The sequence below is a fragment of the Oncorhynchus keta genome, chromosome 6, assembly GCF_023373465.1.
Source record: "Oncorhynchus keta strain PuntledgeMale-10-30-2019 chromosome 6, Oket_V2, whole genome shotgun sequence".
Taxonomy (NCBI): Eukaryota; Metazoa; Chordata; class Actinopteri; order Salmoniformes; family Salmonidae; genus Oncorhynchus; species Oncorhynchus keta.
In genome coordinates, this window is record NC_068426.1 from 42,466,086 (window position 1) to 42,478,321 (window position 12,236).

At 47.5% G+C, this 12,236-nt stretch overlaps 1 pseudogene; it reads left to right on the plus strand.

Moving 5' to 3' along the window:
- The first annotated feature begins 923 nt into the window (after positions 1-923).
- Positions 924-12,171, plus strand: LOC118385703 (serine/threonine-protein kinase N2-like; annotated as a pseudogene).
- Positions 12,172-12,236: the final 65 nt, after the last annotated feature.

A 12,236-nucleotide genomic window follows, 5' to 3' on the forward strand; every position in this document is an offset into this window, starting at 1 on the left:
TTATTACACCACTTCCTTTCCCCATTCATGACCATGGAAGAATTGGATAGGTTCCACCACCTTGATTCGATTTCAATCTGATTTCTCCCACTGCTCTATATTTGATACATTCTTCAGTGAGACTGCCATCGTTGAAGTCGTTTGTGGTTACGTCATGGTTGTTGTATAAAAGTCATCAGCGGTTTGGATCATCTCTAACCAATCAGGAGTATCAAAAAGCCAATGACACATTTTCAAAATGCCACTTTACCCACCTTGTGTTGTGGCTCTGGCACAACCCATCGGTTTCTGGGACCAATCAGAACAGTTAGAATGTGTTTGCGTTCTAGATATCGTTGGGGTTGGTACTCAGATCCAGGATCACTGCGGAGAAGAATATTATGTCCGTGGCGTAGCGAATGGCCAGAGCAAAGGAGTTTGGGTAGCCAGGCAATGTAAAGGCTTGGCCGCACTGTCAATTAAAACTGGGCTCTCAAGGGGGCTTGAGACGCTGTCTTGGACATTGACAGGGAAGGTGTGTTAGTTGTAATGGATGCAGGCTAGCACCATGCATGTCAATGAATAAGGGCACTAAGACTGGTGGCAGTGTCCAATGCTGTTAAGGGCTGCTCTATCATGGGACTAAAGGAGGGAAGTACACAACCTTTATTTTATTTAACCAGGCAAGTCAGTTAAGAACACATTCTTATTTTCAATGACGGCCTGGGAACAGTGGGTTAACTGCCTGTTCAGGGGCAGAACGACAGATTTGTACCTTGTCAACTCGGGGGTTTGAACTCGCAACCTTCCGGTTACTAGTCCAACGCTCTAACCACTAGGCTACGCTGCCGCTCCGAAGTACACGACATGGTTGACTTGTGCACTAGATGCGTATCATTGATGTAGAACTCTCGTGTCTGGTCTACCCTCCCTAGGACCGTAAGATGCGCACCAAGATTGAGCTGCTCCGCATGCAGATTGTCAGTCACCCGTGCTAAAGAGGGGGAGCGGGAAGACACTGAGTGTGTGTGTGTGTGTGTGTGTGTGTGTGTGTGTGTGTGTGTGTGTGTGTGTGTGTGTGTGTGTGTGTGTGTGTGTGTGTGTGTGTGTGTGTGTGTGTGTGTGTGTGTGTGTGTGTGTGTGTGTGTGTGTGTGTGTGTGTGTGTGTGTGTGTGTGTGTCCTTCGCCATGTCATTGTTTTGGTTTTATGTGTGTGACTGTGTTTTTCCCAGTGCCATTTCTGTGTTTGTTCACTGGTCCCTGCAGGCCGACCCTCTGAGACGATCAGTCCTCTGGATCTACGTGTGGTTGAGCTCCGGCACCACCTGTAGATCGAGGCTACCGGGTGGCCAGGAAAGTGGGCAAGCAGCTGGGGAGGCACAAGGTGCAGGACCGCCGGGCACCAGGTAGGTGGGTGGGCACCAGGATATAAGTGAGGTCTTGGGGGATCTGGTTAATGCAAGTCTGATTCTTTTTGGGTTGCAGGTTACGACACCTAGTTAATGTTTTCATGGCTGGAAACATTCGTTATGCATAGCTGGTGGGTCACAGAGACACTCTAAAAGTGTGTGTGACTGAGTGTTCACCAGGCCAAGGCTGCAGGAGTCATGCCAGAAGCTAGACCTGCTGCATCTGTCTCTGGAGCACTGTCTAACCGAGCTGCCTGGGGTCACACTGACAAAGAGTTCCTCTGTGGAGATGAGAGAACCTTCTAGAGTCTAGAAGGACAACCATCTCTGCAGCACTCCACCAATCAGGGCTTTATGGTAGAGTAGCCAGACGGAAGCCACATCCTCAGTAAAAGGCACATGACAGCCCGCTTGGAATTTACCAACAGGCACCTAAAGACTCTTAGACCATGAGAAAACAAGATTATATTGTCTGATGAAACCAAGATAAAACTCTTTGGCCTGAATGCCAAGCGTCACGTCTGGAGGAAATCTGCCACCATCCCTATGGTGAAGCATGGGGGTGACAGCATCATGCTGTGGGGATGTTTTTCAGTGACAGGGACTGAGAAACTAGTCAGGATAGAGGGAAAGATGAATGGAGCAAAGTACAGAGAGATCCTTTATGATAACCTGCTCCAGAGTTCTCAGGACAGACTGGGGTGAAGGTTCACCTTCCAACAGGACAACGACCCTAAGCACACAGCCAAGATAATGCAGGAGTGGCTTCGGAACAAGTCTCTGAATGTCCCTGAGTGGCCCAGCCAGAACCTGGACTTGAACCCGATCTAACATCTCTGGAGAGACCTGAAAATATCTGTGCAGCGACGCTCCCCATCCAACCTGACAGAGTTTGAGAGGATCTGCTGAGAAAAATGGGAGAAACTCCCATTTTAGATTGATGAGGGAAAAATATATTTAATCAATTTTCGAATAAGGCTGTAATATAAGAACATTTGGAAAAAGTCAAGGGGTCTGAATACTTTCCGAATGCACTGTATGTGTAACAGTATCATTTTAGTCACTCCCCTCGCCCATACCTGGACCAGAGCTTCAGTATCGAGCTGGAACGGCTTAGTGGGCCGGACACACTGGAGAGTTCTGGGACCAGAGCTTCAGTGTCGAGCTGGAAAGGGTTAGTGGGCCGGACACACTGGAGAGTTCTGGGACCAGAGCTTCAGTATCGAGCTGGAACGGGTTCTCTTTAGCACCAGTAGGAGTAGTTCAAGCATTATTTTTTATTTTCTCAGATAACATCCTGGAGTTGCCAGGAGTCATGTTACATTTTGTAAAAAAAAAAATCACCCCATATTGATAGTAAATATTCAAGAGGGGTAGGATTTAAGTGTCTGCTGTTGGAAAGCAGTCTGCTACAGACATGACCATCTCGTGCCAGCAGCTTTCCTCCTTGATAATCTCCAGATCGACTAGTAGCTGCAACCATCAAGCTCCAGCGTGCTCAGACGGAAACTCTCACCGTGGCCATCCAGAGTCTCTGCTGTTGGGTAGCAGAGAGAAATCACCCCTCTCTCACGCCTCCACTCCCACTCTGCAGATGTAATCCCACTGCTAATCCTAACATTTTCCACTAATCTCAATCCTTGTCTCCAAAAGCCTAACATGGGGCTATGATTCAGCTCCAAGACTACTTTCAGCTGAGCTGCTGCTCCTAGCGCGAGGGCACACACTACTTTCAGCTGAGCTGCTGCTCCTAGCGCGAGGGCACACACTACTTTCAGCTGAGCTGCTGCTCCTAGCGCGAGGGCACACACTACTTTCAGCTGAGCTGCTGCTCCTAGCGCGAGGGCACACACTACTTTCAGCTGAGCTGCTGCTCCTAGCGCGAGGTCACACACTACTTTCAGCTGAGCTGCTGCTCCTAGCGCGAGGGCACACACTACTTTCAGTTCTAAACTCTCAGCCTAGGTCTTTAAAGGTCGTGCTGCACTGTTCCGTTGTGTGGCTGAAAGCCTCTGGCTGGGACTATTTCAAGGGAAGGGAGATAAACAGTTTTTCTTGTAGAGGAAGATAAGGGAAGACCGTGTTGCAATCTGTTAAAGATGGTTCATCTTTTTAAATTTCTTCCTCGAGCATTCTAAAAATCTGTGTGTACGTGTCCAGTCCTGGGAGCTGGAGATTGGGGTGTACTGGCAGGACTGGAGGGCTCTGTGCTTATTCAAATTTCTAGAGGATAATTAGGACAACCAGCGCCACTGCATGTGTCTCTATCTGGAGCCTCAGGGCATGCTCTTCGCTGAGTTCAGTAGCAAGCACCCTTATTTCACAATCACCCTTCATTTCACAAGCACCATTAAACATGTCACAATCACTAATATCAACAATCACTATTAAACATTTTATATAAAGTGCCTTTGGAAATTATTCAGACCCCTTGACTTTTCCCACATTTCTTTACATTACAGCCTTATTCTAAAATGTATTAAATCGTTTTTCCCCCTCATCAATCTACAAACAATACCACATAATGACAAAGCAAAAAACATTTTTGTATGAAAAAATATAAACTGAAATATCACATTTACATAAGTATTCAGACCCTTTACTCAGTACTTTGTTGATGCACCTTTGGCAGCGATTACAGCCTTGAGTCTTCTTGGGTATGACGCTAAAAGCTTGGCACACCTGTATTTGGGGAATTTCTCCCATTCTTCTCTACAGATCCTCTCAGGTCTCTCCAGAGATGTTCGATCGGTTTCAAGTCCGGGCTCTGGCTGGGCCACTCAAGGACATTTAGAGACTTGTCCCGAAGCCACTCCTGTGTTGTCTTGGCTGTGTGCTTAGGGCCGTTGTCCTGTTGGAAGGTGAACCTTCACCCCAGTCTGAGGTCCTGAGTGCTCTGGAGCAGGTTTTCATCAAGGATCTCTCTGTGCTTTGCTCCGTTCATCTTTCCCTCGATCCTGACTAGTCTCCCAGTCCCTGCCGCTGGAAAACATCCCCACAGCATGATGCTGCCACCACCATGCTTCACCGTAGGGATGGTGCCACCACCATGCTTCACCGTAGGGATGGGGCCAGGTTTCCTCCAGATGTGACGCTTGCCATTCAGGCCAAAGAGTTCAATCTTGGTTTCATCAGACCAGAGCGTCATGTTTCTCATGGTCTGAGAGTTTTTAGGTGCCTTTTGGCAAACTCATGTGCCTTTTACTGAGGAGTGGCTTCTGTCTGGCCACTCTACCATAAAGCCATGATTGGTGGAGTGCTACAGAGATGGTTGTCCTTCTAGAAAGTTCTCCCATCTCCACAGAGGAACTCTATAGCTCTGTCAGAGTGACCATCGGAGTCACCTCCCTGACCAAGGCCCTTCTCCCCCAGTTGCTCAGTTTGACCGGACGGCCAGCTCTAGGAAGAGTCTTGTTGGTTCCAAACTTCTTCCATCTAAGAACGATGGAGGCCACTGTGTCCTTGGGGATCTTCAATGCTGCAGAAGTGTTTTTGTACACTTCCCCAGATCTGTGCCTCGACACAATCTGGTCTCGGAGCTCTACGGACAATTCCTTCGACCTCGTGACTTGGTTTTTGCTCAGACATGCACTGTCAACTGTGGGACCTTTATATAGACAGGTGTGTGCCTTTCCAAATCATGTCCAATCAATTGAATTTACCACAGGTGGACTCCAACCTAGTTGTAGAAACATCTCAAGGATGACCAATGGAAACAGGATGCATTGTGTGTAGATTAATTAAAAAAATGACAATATTTCATCCATTTTAGAATAAGGTTGTAATGTAACGAACTGTGGAAAAAGGTCAAAGGATCTGAATACTAATACACTGTACTATGGTTCATGAGTGTCCGCAATTGTTCTTGTTGTTTTTCTAATCATTACAAAGTCTCCGCTCATATTTTCACTCCTAAAAATAGGATTCTATTTCTGTAGTCTCACTTTCCCAGTGAAGTTGCACAATGTTTAGGGGCTCGTCAAATGTCTGTCTTCATGGTTATTTTTGTTCTCTCCTTTCCCTAACTCAGACCTCCAAATATACTCTAGCAGAAGACAACAGGTCAACACCCAGGCCAACTCCTAAACATGTCCCTCACACACATACACACACACACACACACACACACACACGCACACACACGCACGCACGCACACACACACACACACACACACACAAAAGTAACTGAAATCCACAACGTATTATTTAAGCACCCTCAGGTCTGGAAATGGTGTTTGTTACCTTTGGTATCTAACGTCCCGCTCCCCCGTCTTTCACATTCCCTCCTTCTTCGCTCTTTGATCAGGACGAAAGCGAATGGTGGCATGTTGATGGAAGATTTCAACTACATCTCTGTTCTGGGACGAGGGCAATTTGGACTTTTTTTCCATTACACTGGGTCATAATCATTGGAAAGGTACTGTCACACTCCCGACCTAAGGCCCTCATACCACAGGACAGAACCTTTTTTTCCATTACACTGGGTCATAATCATTGGAAAGGTACTGTCACACTCCCGATCTAAGGCCCTCATACCACAGGACAGAACCTTTTTTTCCATTACACTGGGTCATAATCATTGGAAAGGTACTGTCACACTCCCGACCTAAGGCCCTCATACCACAGGACAGAACCTTTTTTTTCCATTACACTGGGTCGTAATCATTGGAAAGGTACTGTCACACTCCCGACCTAAGGCCCTCATACCACAGGACAGAACCTTTTTTTCCATTACACTGGGTCATAATCATTGGAAAGGTACTGTCACACTCCCGATCTAAGGCCCTCATACCACAGGACAGAACCTTTTTTTCCATTTCACTGGGTCGTAATCATTAAGAATAAAACATCTGCTTTCTTCTGTTCAGTGCCTAATGAACACGACCCTGTTTACTGTGTTGCACCTAAAGCCTTCCATCCACCCCTCAAGAGGTCAGTCAAATGCAACCAGAGGGAACAAACTCTAGACCACCTTTACTCCACACACAAAGACACGCACAAAGCTCTCCTTCACCGTCCATTAGGCAAATTTGACCATAATTCTATTCTCCTGATTACGAGCAATAATTCAAGCAGGAAGCACCAGTGAATCGGTCTATAAAAAAGTGGTCAGATGAAGCAGATGCTAAACTACAGAACTATTTTGCTAGCGGGATTCTTCCGATGGCATTGAGGAGAACACCACCACATTCACTGGCTTCATCAATAAGTGCATCGAAAACGTTGTCCCAAAGGGACTGTACCCCGACCAGAATCCATGGATTACAGGCAACATCCGCACTGAGCTAAAGGGTAGAGCTGCCGCTTTCAAGGAGCGGGACTCTAACCTGGAAGATTATAAGAAATCCTGCTATGCCCTCTGACGAACCATCAAACAGGCAAAGTGTCAATACAGGACTAAGATCGAATCGTACTACACCGGCTCTGACACTCGTCGGATGTGGCAGGGCTTGCAAACCATTAGACTACAAAGGGAAGCACAGCCGCGAGCTACCCAGTGACACAAGCCTACTACACAAGCTAAATAACTTCTGTGCTCGCTTTGAGGCAAGTATCACTGAAACATGCATGAGAGCATCAGCTGTTCAGGACGACTGTGTGATCACGCTTTCCGTAGCCGATGTGAGTAAGACCTTTAAACAAGTCAACATTCACAAGGCCGCAGGGCCAGATGGGTTACCAGGACGTGTACTCTGAGGATGCGCTGACCAACTGACAAGTGTCTTCACTGACATTTTCAACCTCTCCTTGTCTGAGTCTGTAGTAACATGTTTCAAACAGACCACCATAGTCCCTGTGCCCTAGGAAGCGAAGGTAACCTGCCTAAATGACTACTGACCCGTAGCACTCACGTCTGTAGCCATGAAATGCTTTGAAAGGCTGGTCATGGCTCACATCAACACCATTATCCCAGAAACCCTAGACCCACTCCAATTTGCATACCGCCCCAACAGATCCACAGATGATGCAATCTCTATTTCACTCCACACTGCCCTGTCACACCTGGACAAAAGGAACACCTATGTGAGAATGCTATTCATTGACTACAGCTCAGCGTTCAACACCATAGTGCCCTCAAAGCTCAACACTTAGCTAAGGACCCTGGGACTAAACACCTCCCTCTGCAACTGAATCCTGGACTTCCTGACGGGCCGCCCCCAGGTGGTAAGGATAGGTAACAACACATCTGCCACGCTGATCCTCAACATGGGGGGGCCCTCAGGGGTGCGTGCTCAGTCCCCTCCTGTACTCCCTGTTCACTAATGACTGCGCTGCCAGGCACGGCTCCAACACCATCATTAAGTTTGCCGATGACACAACAGTGGTAGGCCTGATCACCAACAACGATGAGACCGTCTATAGGGAGGAGACCTGACCGTGTGGTACAAGGAAAACAACCTCTCCCTCAACGTGATCAAGACCAAGGAGATGATTGTGGACTACAGGAAAAGGAGGACCGAGCACGCCCCCTTTCTCATCGACGGGGCTGTAGTGGAGCAGGTTGAGAGCTTCAAGTTCCTCGGCGTCCACATCACCAACAAAATAACATGGTCCGAGGACACCAAGACAGTCGTAAAGAGGGCAAGACAAAACCTATTCCCCCTCAGGAAACTGAAAAAAATTGTCACGGGTCCTCAGATCCTCAAAAAGTTTTACAGCTGCAACATTGAGAGCATCCTGACAGGTTGCATCACTGCTTGGGATGGCAACTGCTTGGCCTCGGACCTCAAGGTACTACAGAGGGTAGTGAGAATGGCCCAGTACATCACCGGGGCCAAGCTTCCTGCCATCAAGGATCTCTATACCAGGCGGTGTCAGAGGAAGGTCCTAAAAATTGCCAAGTCTAGGTCCAAAGTCCAAAAGGCTTTAAACAGCTTCTACCCCCAAACCTTAAGACTCCTGAACATCTAATTAAATGGCTACCCAGACTATTTGCATTGCCCCCATCCACACCCTTTTCTACGCTGCTGCTACTCTCTGTTATTATCTATGCATAGTCACTTTAATAACTCTACCTACATGTACATATTACCTCGACAGCGGTGCCCCCCCCACACACACATTGACTCTGTACTGGTTCCCCCTGTATATAGCCCCGCTATTGTTATTTTACGACTGCTCTTTAATAGTTATTTTTATCTATTACTTTTTTGTTGGTATTTTCTTAAAACTGCATTGTTGGTTAAGGTCTTGTAAGTAAGCGTTTCACTGTGAGGTTGTATTTGGCGCATCTTACTAATAAAATTTGATTTTGAAATTGTCATCAAGGCCTTGAAGAAAGGAGACATGACACGTGAGGAAATGGATGAGAGCGAACAGTGAGTGAATTTAGACAAAACACATGTTGAGGGAACTGGATTTGAAAGACACTAGCAGTTACATTCCACCTGAAATATACTATTATTATGTGTTTGCTCTTTCGTGTGTGTTTGTTCGTGTGCATTTCTGTGATTTTAGTTTGAGACGATCAACTCCTCCCACCATCCCTTCCTGGTGAATACGCATGGCTGCTTCCAGACGGCGGACCATGTGTCCTTTGTGATGGAGTACTCCCCCGGGGGAGACCTCATGACCTACATACACATCAACATCTTCACTGGGAGACAGAGCTCGGTAAGCCTTACACAACACACACAGGCCCCATTATGACACCATGTGAAGCATTGCAATTCCAGGCTGTAAGGCAACAAAATATGCAAATATTGCACGGGTTGTGTATACTATCTACAGGCACTTTAAACATGTACCAGTGAGTGACTACAAATGGTTAATGCAGGCTTGTCTAATTCTCCTTCAAGCTTTAGAGTTGGTGATACATCAAAACTCACCGTTATATGTGTGCCATTTTGTGCCCTGTTCAGGTTCTATGCCTCGTGCGTGCTGCTGGGACTAGAGTTTCTGCACCAGAACAAGACAGTTTACCGGTAAGTAAGATATCTCAGTACTGTTTTCCAGCCCTCTGCCTTCGCACACCTAATAACCTGCCTGTCAGTCATTATTTTTCTAATTTCATCCAGTCATCTCTTTTTCTCTCTCTCAGGGATCTGAAGCTAGACAGCCTGTTGATGGAAGCAGATGGCTATGTGAGGATAGCAGACTTTGGATTGTGCATTATGGTTATGGAAAGGTGCATTATGGTTATGGAAAGGTGCATTATGGTTATGGAAACATTGGTTTTGCATTATGACCCACTGTCCCACCCTTTGAGACCCACTGTCCCACCCACTGTCCCACCCCTGTCCCACCCCTGTCCCACCCCTGTCCCACCCACTGTCCCACCCACTGTCCCACCCACTGTCCCACCCCTGTCCCACCCACTGTCCCACCCCTGTCCCACCCCCTGTCCCACCCCTGTCCCACCCCCTGTCCCACCCCTGTCCCACCCACTGTTCCACCCACTGTCCCAGCCACTGTCCCACCCCCTGTCCCACCCACTGTCCCACCCACTGTCCCAGCCACTGTCCCAGCCACTGTCCCAGCCACTGCCCCACCCACTGTCCCACCCACTGCCCCACCCACTGTCCCACCCACTGCCCCACCCCTGTCCCACCCATTGTCCCACCCACTGTCCCACCCCCTGTCCCTCCTACTGTCCCCCCCCCTGTCCCACCCACTGTCCCACCCACTGTCCCACCCACTGTCCCACCCACTGTCCCACCCCCTGTCCCACCCACTGTCCCACCCCCTGTCCCATCCCCTGTCCCACCCACTGTCCCACCCACTCACTTGTTTTATTAAATGAACATTCAGTGTTATTAATCAATGATTTATGTTGCTCTTTAATTTAAAGTTATTCGCTTTTAGCCCTGGTCTAAGGAACCCCTCAGTATTGAAAGTGGGACAACAGTGTCAAGCTTGCTGCACGAAGTAAGGTCTTAGGTGATGGGCGTGGCAGGGGGCGCGGTCGGTCCGGCTGAATATGAGAACATTTTAGAGAATCCCATCTTGGCGTGTAGTTTTTAAGCTAATTTCCTGCAATTCTACATATTCTGCCATGAAGCTGAGAGAAAATACTGCAGTTTTATAGACTTTTTTGTGATGGTTAGTTCTCAAATATTTTTTTGGTCTTAGCCAACCCCCCCAAAAAATGCTTAGGCGGCCCACCCAAGGATTTCAATGGCAGAAAAATCCCTGGGTACACACTTCCATCCGTCTAAAAAGTTATATTTTCCCCTCCTATATATATATATATGAGTTATATTTTCCCTGTATGTATCTGCAGGTATGGGTTACGGAGGTCGCACCGCCACATTCTGTGGCACACCAGAGTTCCTGGCCCCGACAGACAACTACTACACCCGCTGTGTGGACTGGTGGGGCCTGGGTGTCCTCATCTACGAGATTTTGGTGCGAGAGGTCGGTAGCAGAGAGATTAATAAAATAACCTATAGCAGAGATCTCAAACTGGTGGTGCGCGTGCCATATGTGTCCTGTTTAGCTCTGTGGTGTATCCTCTTCTGTGAGATGCTGGCAGGTCAGTAGAATAGAAATACCTAGAGGATGTCTCCAATTAGTAGGCTCACAAGGTCCACTCCTATAGTGAACCAACCAAGTATTTTGAGTTGTAGGTCTCGGTTGAATTTAGATGTTTGGAGCAGAGAAATTAATCGAGATACATAAATGATCTTTCCGGTCAGTTGGCTCACAATATCCACTCATATGGTGAACCCAATAAGTTTTATTCTGATGTTTGTTCTTGGTTGAATAAGGATTTTTGGTCTTGTATGAATGAAGATGTTTTCGTCTGGTATCATGATAGGAATGAGGTTGTTTGGACTTTCATTGCAAGGGCGTCTCTCTCTCTCTTCTCATCTGTGGCAGTCTCCCTTCCCTGGTGACGATGAGGTGTTTGATAGCATAGTAAATGATGAAGTGCGCTATCCGAGGTTCCTCTCCCCAGAGTCTCCATCCTCCAAAAGGTATGTGGGCCATCCTCTCGGGATATACTGCCTTGTACAGAATACTGCCTCCTTACACAGTCGGAATCAACAACAAGCTGCATTGCAAATACAGAAAATGAAAACTGTGTGGAAATAATTTACAAAGATGTATAGTGGGATGAATACTGAGCCAGACTTTCGTATTGTGCTGCAGCTACTACAGAAAACCCCTGGAAGGAGGCTGGGATCAGGAGAGCCGTGCCCAACGAGGTCAAGAAACACAGGTACTTCCAAGTAAAAACTGGCCTCATTTGTGGCCTGTGGGTCATTTTCATTTCAGTTGAGCATCACCAAGATTGTTGTTGTAGCGCCTTTGCCAACTTTCCTACAATGTTGAAACGAAGGCAATCATCCAATGAAATGTATAATAATTGGATGTATACTTTTGTAAGGCTTTGCTTCACAAAAAAAGTGGTTCCCCCCCGTTCTTCCCACAGATCAGTAACTTTGACGAGGAGTTCACAAAGCTCAAGCCAGTTCTCACCCCCCACATACAGACACCCTCCTTCCTCACTGCCGACCAACAGGAGATCTCTGCCGACCGACTTCTCCTCGCTGCCCTGACCTTAAACATACACATGTATACAATGACGGCCAGATAGAGGAACGGGACGGACAGAACTTAAATCCAAAATGGTCGCTACTCCACTGAAGCTGGTTCCTTTACTTCACTGTGGAAAACAGCTACCTGTGGCTGAATGAGTACTGACCAGATAGGCCACTGTGATGTCCTCTTGGGCTTGTCATCTCTCCTCAGGACCATTAATGTTCTGTGGGTGATGATGAGCACTCCACCTGAACCTCTACAGCCTATCAGAACTCTGAGCTCGGCCTGCCGATGAGACCCCAGTCAGTTACACTGAGCTGTAGAGAGGGGACTCCTCATCCATGGGAGTTTCAGCCACTG